The 19,549-nt window shown below is 50.4% G+C and overlaps 1 long non-coding RNA gene across 1 annotated transcript; it reads left to right on the top strand.

Moving 5' to 3' along the window:
- Positions 1-17,035: 17,035 nt before the first annotated feature.
- On the top strand, positions 17,036-18,090 carry LOC120967386 (uncharacterized). The gene is made up of 2 exons (XR_005761183.2): positions 17,036-17,495; positions 17,584-18,090. It is a non-coding gene; the product is annotated as an uncharacterized lncRNA (long non-coding RNA).
- Positions 18,091-19,549: the final 1,459 nt, after the last annotated feature.

Genomic DNA, 19,549 nt, shown 5'->3' on the forward strand with positions numbered 1-19,549 from the left:
GGTCCTGTTGACCGCTACGGTGGCTCCGGTGGATCAAGTTCAACATGACGCGGAGGTGGCACAGTTAAAGTTGGATCTAGCAAAGGCCAAGGAGGATCTGGCGGCGGAGGGGATCAGGATGGCTGCAGAGAGGGCGGCTCTCGACGCCCAGACTCAGCTGATTCAGGCATAGTCCTTCCGGCTCACGATGGATCAAAACGCATCCAATGAGGTCATGAGAAGGAGGCATCAAAAGGCCCAATCTCGACTCCCTCCGGTTTACGATCCTCGAAACCTCTTCAACACGCCGGGTGCAGGGTCTAGTAACCCGCCGGAGATCATAGTGCCCGGGGCTGGGACACCAATTCAGCCCCAAGTGATGGGACCTCCCCGGGTGAACCCTGCCCCGCCTTAGTACGTGCCAATACCACTGGGTCATTATGCCAACCCGCTGGAAAACATGGTCGCCGCGGGTCATTATGCCAATACCACCGGCTCGTCTTCCTTCAGCAAGAATTCTTCGGGTGCCATCAAAATAATTCCTCCGTGGATGATTTTTGCTTGCGCCTGAAGCGTCTTTGCGACAAGCTCCGCGACATCCGCGAGAAAGTCTCCGACGATCTTCTCATCAGCACCCTCATCGCTGGCCTCAACGAGGAGTTCACTCACGCGGCTGCTAGCCTCACGCTCATCCCCAACCCGACCTTCCCCAAGGTCATCGCCTACTTGCGTTTGGAGGAACGCAGGATGAAGAAGATGAGGGCGCAGGCGGTTCACACCGCCCTCGCCGCTGACACGTCGCGCGGTGCTGCTCCCCAACAGCAGCCGGTGGCCCCGTTCCCGCTGCCCCAGCCGGTCCAGCCGCCCTTCTTGTTTCCCTAACAGGGGCGCCGGCGCCTGCTGTCCCCAACGAACGCGGCGGTCGCCGCGGCAAGGGGGTGCAAGGGCCAGCACCGGCGGCCAACTCCGCCGGGCCACCCCGAGTCCACCACCAGCAGCAGCCCGTGGCGCCGTGGGCCTACGGGCACAATCCTTGGACCGGCGTAGTCCATGCATATTCTATGTCGGTCCCCCGCCCGACCGCTCCTGGCATCCTAGGTCCACGACCGGCGCAGCCCTAGGCATATCACGTCGTCCCGCAGCCACATGCGGCGTTCGCGGCGTTTCAGCAGCCCGGGTCATACCCGACCTACCCACTGTTGCTGGCCCCTGCAGCACAGCAGCCCGACGTCGTTTACTACAACACGACACCCACCCCGCTGCCTTGGGATCCGGCCCTCCTAGCTGCACTGCAGTCGGCCCCCATCCCCAACGCTTACACCGGTGGCGGCGATTGGTTCATGGACTCCGGGGCAACCGCACACATGTCCTCTAACCTGGGTAACTTAACCTCTTTCTCTCCCACCAACACCGCCACTCGCATCACTCTCAGCGATGGCTCTTCCCTTCCCATCACACATATTGGTTCTACTTCTTTTCCTTCTTCTAGTACACCTATTAATATGTCTCATATCTTAGTTTCTCCTGACTTAATCAAAAAACTTGTCTCTGTTCGCCGTCTTACTCATGAAAATCCGATTACAGTTGAATTTGATGGTTGTGGTTTTCTGTGAAGGACGCCCGTTCCCGGATGGTTCTTCATCGATGTGACAGCCCAGACGATCTCTACCCGGTCCACCCACCATCCTCCACCGACGCCGCCCCCGTCGCCCTCTCTACCGGTGTGGACCTCTGGCACGCTCGTTTGGGTCATCCAAATCACGCCACGCTCCGTCATATTCTTCGTAGTTTTTCTTTCACTTGTAATAAGGTCGATGACCATACTTGTCATGCTTGCCGTGTTGGCAAACACGTGCGCCTTCCCTTTAGCAACTCTACCACTATTGTTGCATACCCCTTTCAGTTGATACATTGTGATGTTTGGACATCGCCCATTGCGAGCAATTCTGGCTATCTTTATTATCTTGTCATCTTAGACGATTTTACGCACTATGTGTGGACTTTTCCCCTTCGGCAGAAATTGGATGTTCTCTCAACACTTACATCTTTTTACTCATTTATCTCTACGCATTTTGGTTGACCCATTCTTGCGTTTCAAACAGACAATGGGAAAGAGTTCGATAGTCTTGCTGTCCGCAACCTACTCGCCACACATGGTACTGTCTTTCGTCTAACATGTCCTTACACCTCGCAGCAAAACTGGCGGGCGGAGCGTGTACTTCGCACTCTCAACGACTGCGTCTGTACCCTCCTGTTCCATGCCAACGTCCCGCCACGGTTCTGGCCCGATGCTCTTGCCACAGCGACTCTCCTCGACAACATCCGGCCATGCCGTGTTCACTGGAATTATGCGCCACATCAGTTGCTCTATGGCACTCCATCATCATACGATGATCTTCGCATCTTTGGTTGCCTCTGCTATCCTAGCACCACCTCCACCGCCCCCCATAAGCTTGCTCCGTGGTCTCTCGCATGCATCTTTCTTGGGTACCCCTCCAACACAAAGGGCTACCGGTGCTACGACCCCGTCTCTCATCGGGTGATCACTTCGAGGCATGTTTACATTGACGAAAAAGTGTTTCCATTTCAGCAGGTACCTCCCACGGACGCACCAACTTCGTCGACCCCGCCTCTCCTTGGCGGGCCACCTGCCGTGCTGCCGCCCCCTCGCGGCGGCCGCACACGCCCGTCCCTCTCCGATTTCGGCGACTCTGTGGGCGTACAGAGTGCCTCGGATGTTTGGGTGTCGGGCAACTCCGCGGACTCGGCCGCCTCTACGGCCTCGGGGTCGCACGCCTCCGTCTCGGGCGCCTCGGCCCCGCCCTCGTCAGCGCCAGCCCCGGGCCCGCTTGCCGCCGCCCCGGGCCTGCCACCTGCGGCCCCGCCAACAGCCGCCCTGGGCCTGCCTACTGCGGCCCCGATCGCAGCCGCCCCGGGTCTGCCACCCACGGCCCCGACCGCCGCCCCTCAGGTCTAGCCGCATGCGGCCCCGTCCATGTCAGCCGCACCTGTGGCCTCGGTCTCCTCCGCTGCAGTACCGGATCGGCCCCTTGGTGACGCACCGCCGCTCCACTGTTGGAAATATGCCCTAGAGGCAATAATAAATAGGTTATTATTATATTTCCTTGTTCATGATAATCGTTTATTATCCATGCTAGAATTGTATTGATAGGAAACTCACATACATGTGTGGATACATAGACAACACCATGTCCCTAGTAAGCCTCTAGTTGACTAGCTCGTTGATCAATAGATGGTTACGGTTTCCTGACCATGGACATTGGATGTCGTTGATAACGGGATCACATCATTAGGAGAATGATGTGATGGACAAGACCCAATCCTAAGCCTAGCACAAGATCGTGTAGTTCGTTTGCTCAGAGCTTTTCTAATGTCAAGTATCATTTCCTTAGACCATGAGATTGTGCAACTCCCGGATACCGTAGGAATGCTTTGGGTGTACCAAACGTCACAACGTAACTGGGTGGCTATAAAGGTGCACTACAGGTATCTCCGAAAGTGTCTGTTGGGTTGGCACGAATCGAGACTGGGATTTGTCACTCCGTGTAAACGGAGAGGTATCTCTGGGCCCACTCGGTAGGACATCATCATAATGTGCACAATGTGACCAAGGAGTTGATCACGGGATGATGTGAGTTACGGAACGAGTAAAGAGACTTGCCGGTAACGAGATTGAACAAGGTATCGGGATACCGACGATCGAATCTCGGGCAAGTAACATACCGATAGACAAAGGGAATTGTATACGGGATTGATTGAATCCTCGATATCGTGGTTCATCCGATGAGATCATCGAGGAGCATGTGGGAGCCAACATGGGTATCTAGATCCCGCTGTTGGTTATTGACCGGAGAGTCGTCTCGGTCATGTCTACGTGTCTCCCGAACCCGTAGGGTCTACACACTTAAGGTTCGGTGACGCTAGGGTTGTAGAGATATTAGTATGCGGTAACCCGAAAGTTGTTCGGAGTCCCGGATGAGATCCCGGACGTCACGAGGAGTTCCGGAATGGTCCGGAGGTAAAGATTTATATATGGGAAGTCTTATTTTGGTCGCCGGAAAAGTTTCGCACTTTATCGGTATTGTACCGGGAGTGCCGAAAGGGGTCCGGGGGTCCACCAAGGGGGTCCACCAGCCCCGGGGGGGCACATGGGCTGTAGGGGGTGCGCCTTGGCCTATATGGGCCAAGGGGACCAGCCCCAAGAGGCCCATGCGCCAAGAGATAAGAAAAACGGAGAGTCCTAAAGGGGGAAGGCACCTCCGAGGTGCCTTGGGGAGGAAGGACTCCTCCCTGGCCGCACCCTTCCTTGGAGGAAGGGCCAAGGCTGCGCCCCCCTCTCCCTTGGCCCTATATATAGTGGGGGGGAGGGAGGGCAGCAGCAATCCTAGCCCCTGGCGCCTCCCTCTCCCTCCCGTGACACCTCTCCCTCCCGTTAGTGCTTGGCGAAGCCCTATCGGGATCCCCGCTACTTCCACCACCACGCCGTCGTGCTGCTGGATCTCCATCAACCTCTCCTCCCCCCTTGCTGGATCAAGAAGGAGGAGACTTCGCTGCTCCGTACGTGTGTTGAACGCGGAGGTGCCGTCCGTTCGGCGCTAGGATCATCGGTGATTTGGATCACGACGAGTACGACTCCATCAACCCCGTTCTCTTGAACGCTTCCGCTCGCGATCTACAAGGGTATGTAGATGCACTCCCCTTCCCCTCGTTGCTAGATTACTCCATAGATTGATCTTGGTGATGCGTAGAAAATTTTGAATTTCTGCTACGTTCCCCAACAGTGGCATCATGAGCTAGGTCTATGCGTAGTTTCTATGCACGAGTAGAACACAAAGTAGTTGTGGGCGTAGATGTTGCCAATTCTTCTTGCCGCTACTAGTCTTATCTTGTTTCGGCGGCATTGTGGGATGAAGCGGCCCGGACCGACCTTACACGTATGCTTACGTGAGACAGGTTCCACCGACTGACATGCACCAGTTGCATAAGGTGGCTGGCGGGTGTCTGTCTCTCCCACTTTAGTCGGAACGGATTCGATGAAAAGGGTCCTTATGAAGGGTAAATAGAAATTGGCATATCACGTTGTGGTTTTACGTAGGTAAGAAACGTTCTTGCTAGAAACCTATACAAGCCACGTAAAAAAAACTTGCAACAACAATTAGAGGACGTCTAACTTGTTTTTGCAGCATGTGCTATGTGATGTGATATGGCCAGAAGATGTGATGAATGATATATGTGATGTATGAGATTGATCATATTCTTGTAATAGGAATCACGACTTGCATGTCGATGAGTATGACAACCGGCAGGAGCCATAGGAGTTGTCTTTATTTTTTGTATGACCTGCGTGTCATTGAATAACGCCATGTAAATTACTTTACTTTATTGCTAAGCGCGTTAGCCATAGAAGTAGAAGTAATCGTTGGCGTGACAACTTCATAAAGACACAATGATGGAGATCATGGTGTCATGCCGGTGACGAAGATGATCATGGTGCCCCGAAGATGGAGATCAAAGGAGCAAAATGATATTGGCCATATCATGTCACTATTTGATTGCATGTGATGTTTATCATGTTTTGCATCTTATTTGCTTAGAACGACGGTAGTAAGTAAGATGATCCCTCACTAAAATTTCAAGAGACGTGTTCCCCCTAACTGTGCACCGTTGCGAAGGTTCGTTGTTTCGAAGCACCACGTGATGATCGGGTGTGATAGATTCTAACGTTCGAATACAACGGATGTTGACGAGCCTAGCATGTACAGACATGGCCTCGGAACACATGCAAAACACTTAGGTTGACTTGACGAGCCTAGCATGTACAGACATGGCCTCGGAACACAAGAGACCGAAAGGTCGAGCATGAGTCGTATAGAAGATACGATCAACATGGAGATGTTCACCGATGATGACTAGTCCGTCTCACGTGATGATCGGACACGGCCTAGTTTGACTCGGATCATGTATCACTTAGATGACTAGAGGGATGTCTATCTGAGTGGGAGTTCAATAATCAGATGAACTTCATTATCATGAACATAGTCAAAAGGTCTTTACAAATCATGTCATTGCGCTTAGTTCTACTGTTTAAGATATGTTCCTAGAGAAAAGTTTAGTTAAAAGTTAATAGTAGCAATTATGCGGACTGGGTCCATAAACTGAGGATTGTCCTCATTGCTGCACAGAAGGCTTATGTCCTTAATGCACCGCTCGGTGTGCTGAACCTCAGCGTCGTCTGTAGATGTTGCGAAACATCTGACATACACGTTTTGATGACTACGTGATAGTTCAGTGCGTATTGCTAACGGTTTAGAATTGTGGCACCAAAGACGGTTTTGAAACGTCGCAGAACATATGAGATGTTCCGAAGACTGAAATTGGGATTTCAGACTAGTGCCCACGTCAAGAGGTATGAGACCTCTGACAAGTTTCTTAAGCCTGCAAACTAAGGGAGAAAAGCTCAATCGTTGAGCATGTGCTCAGATTATCTGAGTACCACAATCGCTTGAATCGAGTGGGAGTTAATCTCCCAGATGAGATAGTGATGGTTCTCCGTAGTCACTGCCACCAAGCTAGTAGAGCTTCGTGATGAACTATAACATATCAGGGATAGTTATGATGATCCTTGAGCTATTCGCGATGTTTGACACCGCGAAAGTAGAAATCAAGAAGAAGCATCAATTGTTGATGGTTAGTAAAACCACTAGTTTCTAGAAGGGCAAGGGCAAAAGGGATACTTCATGAAACAGCAAATCGTTTGCTGCTCTAGTGAAGAATCCCAAGGTTGAACCCAAACCCGAGACTAAGTGCTTATGTAATGAGGGGAACGGTCACAGAAGCAGTACTACCCTAGATACTTGGTAGATGAGAAGGCAGGCAAGGTCGACAGAAGTATATTGGATATACGTTATATGAATGTGTACTTTACTAGTATTCCTAGCAGCACCAGGGTATTAGATACCGGTTCGGTTGCTAAGTGTTAGTAACTCGAAATAAAAGTTGCGGAATAAACGGAGACTAGCTAAAGGTGAGATGACGATATGTGTTGGAAGTGTTTCCAAGGTTGATGTGATCAAGCATCGCATGCTCCCTCTACCATCGAGATTTGGTGTTTGCGTTGAGCATGATTGGATTATGTTTATCGCAATACGGTTATTCATTTAAGGAGAATAATGGTTACTCTGTTTATTTGAATAATACCTTCAATGGTCTTACACCTAAAATGAATCTCGATTGTAGTGATACACATGTTCATGCCAAAAGTAATGATAGTACCACATACTTGTGGCACTGCTATTTGAGTCGTATTGGTATAGAACGCATGAAGAAGCTCCATGTAGATGGATCTTTGGACTCACTCGTTTTTGAAAAGATTGAGACATGCGAACCATGTCTATTGGTATATATGCATGAAGAAACTCCATGCAGATGGATCGTTTGGACTCACTTGATTTTGAATCACTTGAGACATGCAAATCATACCACATGGGCAAGATGACTGAAAGTCCTCGTTTTCAGTAAGATGGAACAAGAGAGCAACTTATTGGAAGTCACACATTTGATGTATGCATTCCAATGAGTGCTGAGGCATGCAGTGGATATCGTTATGTTCTTACTTCACAGATGATTTGAGTAGATGCTGAGTGTATTTACTTGATGAAACACAAGTCTGAATTATTGAAAGGTTCAAGTAATTTCAGAGTGAAGTTGAAGATCGTCGTGACAAAAGGATAAAATGTCTGTGATATGATCATAGAGATGAGTATCTGAGTTACGAGTTTGGCACACAATTAAGACATTGTGGAAAGTGTTTCACAATTAATACCGCCTGGAACACCACAGTGTGATGGTGTGTCCGAACATCATAACTGCACCCTATTGGAAATGGTGCATACCATGATGTCTCTTATCGAATTACCACTATCGTTTATGGGTTAAGCATTAGAGACAACCGCATTCACTTTAAATAGGGCACCACGCAATTCCGTTGAGACGACACTGTTTAGAGAAACCTAAGTTGTCGTTTCTTAAAAGTTTGGGGCTGCGATGCTTATGTGAAGAAGTTTCAGGCTGATAAGCTCAAACCCAAAGCAGATAAATGCGTCTTCATAGAATACCCAAAAACAGTTGGGTATACCTCCTATTTCAGATCTGGAAGCAAAGGTAATTGCTTCTAGAAACAGTTCCTTTCTCGAGGAAAAGTTTCTCTCGAAAGAATTGAATGGGAGGATGGTGGAGACTTGATAAGGTTATTGAACCGACACTTCAACTAGTGTGTAGCAGGGCACAGGAAGTTGTTCCTGCGGCACCTACACCAATTGAAGTGGAAGCTCATGATAGTGATCATGAAACTTCGGATCAAGTCACTACCAAAAACCTCGTAGGACGACGAGGATGCGTGCTACTTCAGAGTGGCACGTGATCCTGTCTTGGAAGTCATGTTGCTAGACAACAATGAACCTATGAGCTATGGAGAAGCGATGGTGGGCCCATATTCCGACAAATGGTTAGAAGCCATGAAATCCGAGATAGGATCCATGTATCAGAACAAAGCATGGACTTTGGTGAACTTGCCCGATGATCGGCAAGCCATTGAGATAAATGGATCTTTAAGAAGAAGACGGACATGGACGGTAATGTTACCGTCTATGAAGCTCGACTTGTGGCAAAGAGTATTTCCACAAGTTCAAGGAGTTGACTACGATGAGATTTTCCCATCCGTAGCGATGCTTAAGTCCGTCGGAATCATGTTAGCATTAGCTGCATTTATGAAATCTGGCAGATGGATGTCAAAAACAAGTTTCCTTACCAGTTTTCGTAAGGAAAGGTTGTATGTGATACAATCAGAAAGGTTTTGTCGATCCTAAGGATGCTAAAAGGTATGCTAGCTCCAGCGATCCTTCCATGGATTAGAGCAAGCATCTCGGAGTTAGCATATACGCTTTGATGGAGTGATCAAAGTTTTTTGGGTTTATACAAAGTTTGTTAGAAACTTGTATTTACAATAAAGTGAGTGGGAGCGCTACAACATTTCTGATAAGTATATGTGAATGACATATTGTTGATCCGAAATGATGTAATATTTCTGGAAAGCATAAAGGGTTGTTTGAAAGGAGTTTTTCAAAGGAAGACCTGGATAAAGCTGCTTACATATTGGGCATCAAGATCTATAGAGATAGATCAAGACGCCTGATGATACTTTCAAAGAACGCACACCTTGACATGATTTTGAAAGAGTTCAAAATAGATCAGCAAAGAAGGAGTTCTTGGCTGTGTTACAAGGTGTGAGTATTGAGTAAGACTCAAGACCTGACCACAGCAAAAGAAGAGAAAGGACGAAGGTCGTCCCCTATGCTTCAGACGTAGGCTCTACAGTATGCTATGTTGTGTACCGCACATGAAGTGTGCCTTGCCATGAGTTCGTCAAGGGGTACAATAGTGATCCGGGAATGGATCACATGACAGCGGTCGAACTTATCCTTAGTATATAGTGGACTAAGGAATTTTCTCGATTATGGAGGTGAAAAGGAGTTCGTCGTAAAGGGTTACGTCGATGCAAACTTTGACACTAATTCGGATGACTCTGCATAGTAAACCGGATTCGTATAGTAGAGCAATTATTTGAAATGGCTCCAAATAGCGCGTGGTAGCATCCACAAGATGACATAGAAATTCGTAAAGCACACACGGATCTGAAAGGTTCAGACCCGTTGACTAATAACCTCTCTCACAAGCATAACATGATCAAACCAGAACTCATTGAGTGTTAATCACATAGTGATGTGAACTAGATTGTTGACTCTAGTAAACTCTTTGGATGTTCGTCACATGGTGATGTGACCTATGAGTGTTAATCACATGGTGATGTGGACTAGATTATTGACTCTAGTGCAAGTGGGAGACTGTTGGAAATATGCCCTAGAGGCAATAATAAATAGGTTATTATTATATTTCCTTGTTCATGATAATCGTTTATTATCCATGCTAGAATTGTATTGATAGGAAACTAAGATACATGTGTGGATACATAGACAACACCATGTCCCTAGTAAGCCTCTAGTTGACTAGCTCGTTGATCAATAGATGGTTACGGTTTCCTGACCATGGACATTGGATGTCGTTGATAACGGGATCACATCATTAGGAGAATGATGTGATGGACAAGACCCAATCCTAAGCCTAGCACAAGATCGTGTAGTTCGTTTGCTCAGAGCTTTTCTAATGTCAAGTATCATTTCCTTAGACCATGAGATTGTGCAACTCCCGGATACCGTAGGAATGCTTTGGGTGTACCAAACGTCACAACGTAACTGGGTGGCTATAAAGGTGCACTACAGGTATCTCCGAAAGTGTCTGTTGGGTTGGCACGAATCGAGACTGGGATTTGTCACTCCGTGTAAACGGAGAGGTATCTCTGGGCCCACTCGGTAGGACATCATCATAATGTGCACAATGTGACCAAGGAGTTGATCACGGGATGATGTGAGTTACGGAACGAGTAAAGAGACTTGCCGGTAACGAGATTGAACAAGGTATCGGGATACCGACAATCGAATCTCGGGCAAGTAACATACCGATAGACAAAGGGAATTGTATACGGGATTGATTGAATCCTCGATATCGTGGTTCATCCGATGAGATCATCGAGGAGCATGTGGGAGCCAACATGGGTATCCAGATCCCGCTGTTGGTTATTGACCGGAGAGTCGTCTCGGTCATGTCTACGTGTCTCCCGAACCCGTAGGGTCTACACACTTAAGGTTCGGTGACGCTAGGGTTGTAGAGATATTAGTATGCGGTAACCCGAAAGTTGTTCGGAGTCCCGGATGAGATCCCGGACGTCACGAGGAGTTCCGGAATGGTCCGGAGGTAAAGATTTATATATGGGAAGTCTTATTTCGGTCGCCGGAAAAGTTTCGCACTTTATCGGTATTGTACCGGGAGTGCCGAAAGGGGTCCGGGGGTCCACCAAGGGGGTCCACCAGCCCCGGGGGGAACATGGGCTGTAGGGGGTGCGCCTTGGCCTATATGGGCCAAGGGCACCAGCGCCAAGAGATAAGAAAAACGGAGAGTCCTAAAGGGGGAAGGCACCTCCGAGGTGCCTTGGGGAGGAAGGACTCCTCCCTGGCCGCACCCTTCCTTGGAGGAAGGGCCAAGGCTGCGCCCCCCTCTCCCTTGGCCCTATATATAGTGGGGGGGAGGGAGGGCAGCAGCAATCCTAGCCCCTGGCGCCTCCCTCTCCCTCCCGTGACACCTCTCCCTCCCGTTAGTGCTTGGCGAAGCCCTATCGGGATCCCCGCTACTTCCACCACCACGCCGTCGTGCTGCTGGATCTCCATCAACCTCTCCTCCCCCCTTGCTGGATCAAGAAGGAGGAGACGTCGCTGCTCCGTACGTGTGTTGAACGCGGAGGTGCCGTCCGTTAGGCGCTAGGATCATCGGTGATTTGGATCACGACGAGTACGACTCCATCAACCCCGTTCTCTTGAACGCTTCCGCTCGCGATCTACAAGGGTATGTAGATGCACTCCCCTTCCCCTCGTTGCTAGATTACTCCATAGATTGATCTTGGTGATGCGTAGAAAATTTTGAATTTCTGCTACGTTCCCCAACATCCACATCACGGCGCGATCGCGCACGGGTGCCCTTCGACCCAGCACGCGCTATCCGACGGAGGAGTACCTGTGTGCGGCTTCGTCCTCCTCACCATCGTCGGTCCCGTCATCCGTTCGGACCGCTCTTCGCGACCCCAACTGGTTCACCGCCATGCAGGAGGAGTTCGATGCGTTACAACGCAACCACACATGGCAGCTCGTCCCACCTCCCTGCTGAGGGAGTCCTGGACTAAGGGGTCCTCGGGCGTCTGACCTGTTGGACATGGGCCGGACTAATGGGCTGTGAAGATACAAGACCAAAGACTCTCTCCCGTGTCCGGATAGAACTCTTGGCGTGGAAGGCAAGCTTGGTGATCACATATGAACATTCCTTTCTCTGTAACCGACTTTGTACAACCCTAGTCCCCTCCGGTATCTATATAAACCGGAGGGCATAGTCCGGAAACGAGGACAGTCATACAAGCTAGACTTTTAGGGTTTTAGCCATTACGATCTCGTGGTAGATCAACTCTTGTAATACTCATATTCATCAAGATCAATCAAGCAGGAAGTAGGGTATTACCTCCATAGAGAGGGCCCGAACCTGGGTAAACGTTGTGTCCCCCGTCTCCTGTTACCATCGACCTTAGACGCACAGTTCGGGACCCCCTACCCGAGATCCGCCGGTTTTGACACCGACATTGGTGCTTTCATTGAGAGTTCCACTGTGCCGTCCCCAAAAGGTTCGATGGATTCTTTGAACATCAACAACAATGATGTTCAAGGGAAACCTTCCTCCCCGGACAGATCTTCGTGTTCGGCGGCTTCGCACTGCGGGCCAACTCGCTTGGCCATCTGGAGCAGATCGACAGCTACGCCCCTGGCCATCTAGTCAGATTTGAGAGCTTGAACTACGTCGCGGACATCCGCGGAGACTTGATCTTCAACGAATTCGAGACCACAGCAGCCGCTCCCTATCCCTACGATGAACATGATTTAAATCTGTCATCGGACCATACTCAGGAAATTGCACCTGTAACCGCTCTGGCCTTAGATCCAGAGCAGACCGTGCCATCCAAGGATGGGAAGCTCAACCCCGCCATGGAACCGCAGACTCCGCGGCGTTAGAGCCACACGCAGACCCAACTTCGGGTGATATCTATGTCTCCGAAACCTCGGACTTGTTTCCGGTGATAAGTTCCGGACCATGGGCGTCCTCTTATATCGAGCTGGATCGGTCATCGATCACCGAATTCAGTGCAGCGGACATCTTCCGGCACTCGCCTCTAGGCAACGTGCTAAACTCATTAAAAAATCTGTCCTTAGCGGGGGACTCGCAGCCGAACTAGGTCCGGTTTGAACCGGAGGCTGATGATGGGGAATCTTGCTTCCCACCCGCCACCCACTACGTAGCCACTGTCGAGGACTTAACCGACATGCTCGATTACGGCTCCGAAGACATCGACGGTATGGACGACGATGCAGATGAGGAGCATGGCCAAAACCCGCCGTCTACCGGACGCTGGACGGCCACTTCGTCGTACGACGTATACATGGTGGATACACCCAAAGAGAATAGCGGCGAGGACAAGGAAAAGCCAGTTGAGGATGAGCCTCCCAAGACACAACCAAAGCGCCGGCGTCAGCGGCGCCGCTCTAAATCCCGCCGCAGCAAGGACAGCAACACCGGCACAGGAGACGATCACACTCCGAACGGTGCCAAAGACAGGGAAGATCCCGACAAACAAACGACCGAACAGGATGATCGGGAAGATGGGCAAGTTAGCCCTGACAAATAGGCCATAGACGACGACTCGGAGGGCAGCACTTATCTTCCACCCTCCGAGGATGAGGTGAGCCTTGGCAACGAGGATTTCATCGTGCCTGAGGAACCTCTCGAGCAAGAACGCTTTAGGCGTCAGCTAATAGCCACTGCAAGAAGCCTGAAAAAGAAGCAGCAGCAGCTTCAAGCTGATCAAGATCTGCTCAACAATAGATGGACTGATGTCCTGGCAACGAAGAATACGGCCTTAAATGCCCAGCCAAAAGTTACCCGAAGCGCAAATTACTACCTCAGTTCAATGACGAGGCGCCGGAGCCCGTAGCATCATCCCGCAATGCGGCTGACCGATACCACGCGGTCGGGATAAAGCGGCAACTCAAGCCGAACAGTAGACCGCCCCACCTCACCGTAAAGGCAGGGACAAACAGCTCGGGGTTACACATATGACCTTCAGCAGGACCTGGATAGTAGAGCAGGACACACAAGATCAATCTATGGACCGCGAGGACGTGCTTCGACACGCGACGACGGCTACCTATTCGGACGTGACAAACCTAGTCACGCCCGGGCCGAAAACCGCAGACGGACTCCATTGGAGCTATGTCGCGATGCGGCCCGATATAGAGGCGCCGCACACCCTCTTTGCTTCACTGACGAAGTAATGGATCATGAATTCTCAGAAGGGTTTAAACCCGTAAACATCGAATCATACGATGGAACAACTGATCCCGCGGTATGGATCGAGGATTTTATTCTCCACATCCATATGGCCCGCGGAGATGATCTTCACGCCATCAAATACCTCTCACTAAAACTCAAAGGGCCAGCTCGGCACTGGTTAAACAGTCTGCCTGAAAATTCTATTGGTAGCTGGGAGGACTTGGAAGAAGCATTCCTTGACAACTTCCAAGGTACATATGTCCGGCCACCAGGCGCCGATGACTTAAGTCACATACTTCAACAGCCTGGAGAGTCAGCCAGGAAATTCTGGACTAGGTTCCTAACTAAAAAGAACCAGATCGTCGACTGTCCGGATGCCGAAGCCCTAGCGGCCTTTAAACATAGCATTCGTGACGAATGGCTCGCCCGTCACCTCGGCCAGGAAAAGCTGAAGTCCATGGCAGCCCTCACGGCACTCATGACCCGCTTTTGTGCGGGTGAGGATAGCTGGCTGGCCCGTAGCAAAAACACAGAAAGCGAAACGGGCACCCTCGAGGTAAAAAATAGCAACAGCAAGCTCCGACGCAGCAGACACAAATGCCGAAGCAATGGTGACAACACCGATGACACGACAGTCAACGCCGGATTCAGTGGCTCCAAGTCCGGTCAGCGGAAGAAGCCATATAAAAGAAACAATCAGGGACCATCCAGCCTGGACCGCATACTCGATCGTCCGTGCCAGATCCATGGCACCCCAGACAAACCAGTCAATCATACCAATAGAGATTGTTGGGTTTTTAAACAGGCCGGCAAGTTAAATGTCGAGAACAAAGAAAAGGGATCGCAAAGCGAGGACTATGATGAGGAGCCCCGGCAACCGAACACAGGGGGACAAACGAAGTTTCCCCAGGTCAAAACGGTGAACATGATATATGCTACACACATCCCCAAGAGGGAGCGCAAGCGCGCGCTCAGGGACGTCTATGCGATAGAGCCAGTCGCCGCAAAATTTAATCCATGGTCGTCATGCCCGATCACTTTTGATCGACGGGATCATCCGACCAGTATCCGTCATGGCGGTTCAGCCGCATTGGTCCTGGACCCAATAATTGACGGATTCCACCTGACGCGAGTCCTTATGGACGGCGGCAGCAGCCTGAACCTGCTCTATCAGGATACAGTGCGTAAAATGGGCATTAACCCATCACGGATCAAGCCCACAAAGACTACCTTTAAAGGAGTCATACCAGGGGTAGAGGCCGGTTGTACGGGCTCAATTACGCTAGAGGTTGTCTTCGGATCTCCGGACAACTTCCGAAGCGAAGAGCTAATCTTCGATATCGTCCCTTTTTGCAGCGGCTACCACGCACTGCTCGGACGAACCGCATTCGCTCGATTCAATGCGGTCCCTCATTATGCTTACATCAAGTTCAAGATGCCCAGACCATGCGGCGTCATAACAGTTAATGGAAATACGGAACGCTCCATCCGTACCGAGGAGCACACCGCTGCCCTAGCAGCAAAAGTACAGAGCGACCTTTTCAAGCAAGGCCTTAATTCGGCGGCCGAGCCCCCGGACACTATCAAGAGGGTCCGGACTACTCTGCAGCAGGACAGCTCGGCTCGTCAAGAGCTCGACTAGAAATTTGGCCTCCGTCCCAGTCCCGATAAAGTGGCGGCATTCGCACCACGCGTACATAACTACGCACTCAAAATACCATGGGGACATGCGGAGGCATAACTAGCTTGTGATCCACAATACGGCTTGACTTCTCCCGGACACATATACTTTCACTGTTTCTTTTCTGCTTTTCAGGTTTCTTCTCCAGAGGCCTTCCCTGACGACTTGATCACAGGTCCTTTCAAAGGACAAATACAGCAAGCCTGCAGTCAGCTTGGACGTAGAGGAGGATTTCTAAGTGGTTTCTTAAACAACCACTCTACCTGTCTCCAGGGTCCCACACGCAGCTCTCCCTTGGTCGTGGCATGTCAAATAGCTTGTTGCTTATCGCACTACTTGTATCAATGCGCTTTGACGTATTAATCAAATCATAATGGAAACAATTTGCGGCCCAACTTTTAGGGCCCCTGCTTATTGCTTTTACTCTTTTTCCGTTTTTCTTTTTTACTAGCAAAAGAGCCCGTGCGTTGCAACGGGAGAATAAAATACTGCATGGCCCTAACCCAATAACCTTGACTAAGACCCCCAATAGGTCTTGTTGAGGGTCTCTCTTTCTCGGCATAAGATGAAAAATCTTCTTTTTTTCATGCAGGATTCTACCGAGGCGTACATGCACAATTATCGACGGTTTCTTTCGCCTCCGATTTGGCTTTGATGAGGTGTTTATTGCAATATGGGTCGGTGACGGTATGAAAGAAAGATAGATGGACCGTGCGCTATTGACTAAGGTTGCATCTTAAATAGTATTTTAAAATATTTAATAGGTAAAATAACATCATATTTATATTCTATGTATTTTTCTAATCAAATTTCATATATAACATGTTAAAATTGTAGTTAGGGTTTTAAAAGATATGAGTATTTTAAAAATGTATTATTTGTTCAAGATGGACAGCGGGTTAATTATACAAACTGCAAGGGGTTTAAAATCCGGCTCGGCCACGGCGCGCACGGGCTTCGACACTGTCCCCGGCGTGGCACAACAATCCCGACGCGCACAAGCTCCATCCCCGGTGGGCACGAGCTCTAGCCGCCGCCGTGAGGCACCGTCTCCTCTGCCTGCGCCATTGCCGTGGTAGAAGGAGTGGGTGGCCATAGGTGGCACAGTCTGGAATGACTATGACGTGGACCTAGGTGCCCTGGCATTTCCGGTCACTCTTATATTGCTCTTAAATTTGATTCCGGGTTGAGATACGCCTGTCAGTCCGGGCGATTAAGGAGAAAATAAGGGGTCCGGTTGGGTTAATTTTTTATCGGACACTAACCGGACCAAGCAGACATTTCGGACGTTTAAGAATGAAATAGGGTCCGGCTGTAGTTCTCTTATCTACTGCAGCTTCTAGGTCCTTCGGATCCCTTCCCCTGTTAAAAAAACCTTGTCTGTCACTTGGTGTGGGTATGGGTGTTATGCAGGAGAGGTCGCATGTGGGTGGGAATCGGTGGAAATAAACAACTGGACCAGGATGAGGTAGTGGTGCGTGGGACCCCTAGTGGACGCGTGTGCATCTGACGCAAGGCGGCTAGAGGCATTTACAATGTGCTGGATTAGATCAATTCTCCATCTCCATCCAGAGACTTGAAAACAAACAGCACAGCGCTTTCCTTTTTCCCCTAAAAAAGCAGCGGCAGAGCGCAGCCCCCTTCTCCCCCCATATCCAATCGCGCCCTCGTTGAGGAAGCAGGCAGCCTCCGAGGCGCCCCTCTCCCGCAGCTCGAACCCGAGTGGGTCGAGCCAGTCACCCCCGCCGGCGATCTGCAGCAGCAGCAGCAAGACCCGCCGGTGAGCCGGCTCTTCCCCGCGCTTCTCCCTCCCAATTCTACCACCAGTCTCATCTCTCTCCTCACCCTCTGTCTTCTCTGTTGAACAGGAGAACTCAGAACAACAACAATGGCGCTGCCACTATAGAGCTGCCGTCACGCCCGCATCAAGTTCGCCGAAATCTGTGCACCCACGCCCGCCGCTGCGACCTAGCATGCCCGCGTCACAGCAGGAGAAGGACCATCTCCGGCAAGTGGCCTCGACCGCCTCCTTCTATTCCTGCTCGCGGCCAGCGCCTCGTCCAAGCGCAGACCACCAGCCGCCTCGCCCTCTGCTGTCGTCCCGATTTGGCCCGCCACTTCATCCTCGTTGGTGAGCGGCAAGCAGGCCATGAGAGAGGGGGCGACGAGGAAGGGGGGTGTACCGAAGCTGGTTGCGTGGGAGCGAAGGTCGCGTGGCTATGTGGGCCTGATTTACTGGGCCGAAGCGCACGGGTGGGCATCGTTTGGTTGATGCACACGACCTGGTTCTCCGAATTAGTATCATCTCACCCATATGTTTTAAATTTAAACTGAAAGCGTAAATTTACAGGAAGAAAACGTATTGTGACGATGAACCCAAGTAATCAATCCGTGCTTTATTATTAGGGATAGACTATTAATAAGCTTACCAGATAGCACTCGTACACTGTGATACGTTTCAAATTGCCACGGGCTTCATAGCGCCCTGCACTATGGCAACAAAGTCCGAACACTTTTTACAGTATAGTTCGGCACTCTGAATTTAGCACTATATGCATTGGCTCCGAATCATGTCTTTGGTCAATAGTTGAGTTGCCCGGCTCCTGTGCTTGCTACCTTACGTTCCGCTATATCGGCTAAAGTAGTAAAGGGAGCACTATTGCGATCGTGCCCTGGTTTATCCGAAGGAGCACCTCAGTAGAAAAAGCCGAAAACTGACTGTCATGATGTGGCGAGAGCCGGTCAGCTCTTCGGAGGTTTCAAATCGATAGAGATTTTTTTCGCATTATGCGAGGGACCGGTACTTACCCGGTCAGGTGCCTATAGCATTCTAGTCCGGATACTAGGGGCTGCGCCCACATTTTTATTGTCAAACTCTTATGGCTAAGTGAGAGTGCTAAAACCGCATAGTCTGATTGCCTGGTTCGTTGCGCTAAACACCTTCTTCAAGGACCAAACAATTGAATCAAGAGTGTTTAGATTCCATCCCGAACACCCCCGTACTACCTACGTGGGGGCAGAAGTCGACGACTGGCCAACTCTCAGATTTCATACAAAACGGCCGCACAGGAGGTAAAATTGTTTAAACATAACACAAATTATAATAAATAACAACTTTGTTTCATGTACATGGCAGAGACAATATGAATGTATTCATTCAAAGATAATGTCTTTCGCACATGCGTCGCTACAATGCGGGACCCCTCCAGGACGTCTTCAGAATATCGCTCTGGCGTGTGGTGCTCCTTACCCCCAGGCGGTCCTTCGGTGACGAGCTTGATGGCGTCCATCTTCGCCCACCAGACCTTGACGCGGGCGAAGGCCATGCACGCGCCCTCGATGCAGACCGACCGCTTGATGACGTCCAGCCGAGGATAGGCATTCACCAGCCGCTTCACGAGTCCGAAGTAACTGCCGGGTATAGCTTCGGCAGGCCACAGCCGGATTATTAAATCCTTCATGGCCAGTTCGGCCACCCTATGCAGCTCGACCAGCTGCTTTAGCTAATCGGTGAAGGGCACTGGATGTTCCGGCGCAAGGTATTGCGACCAGAACAGCTTCTCCGTTGAGCTCCCTTCTTCGGCTCGGAAGAACTCCGCAGCGTCTAACACACTACGCGGCAAATCCGCAAACGCCCCTGGAGAACTCCGAATCCGGGTTAGTAAGACATACTGCTTCTTCACATACTTGCTTTGCATACTAAACGCCTTACCCGCCGCGATCTTCCTGGCCTCCTGGATCTCCTGGAGGGCGCCCTGGGCCTCGACCCGGGCTTCTTCCACGCTCTGGCGGGCCTTGGCGAGGTCGGCCTCCTGAGCCAAAACATCGCACTCC

The sequence above is a fragment of the Aegilops tauschii genome, chromosome 6 (genome assembly GCF_002575655.3).
Source record: "Aegilops tauschii subsp. strangulata cultivar AL8/78 chromosome 6, Aet v6.0, whole genome shotgun sequence".
NCBI classification, from domain to species: domain Eukaryota; kingdom Viridiplantae; phylum Streptophyta; class Magnoliopsida; order Poales; family Poaceae; genus Aegilops; species Aegilops tauschii.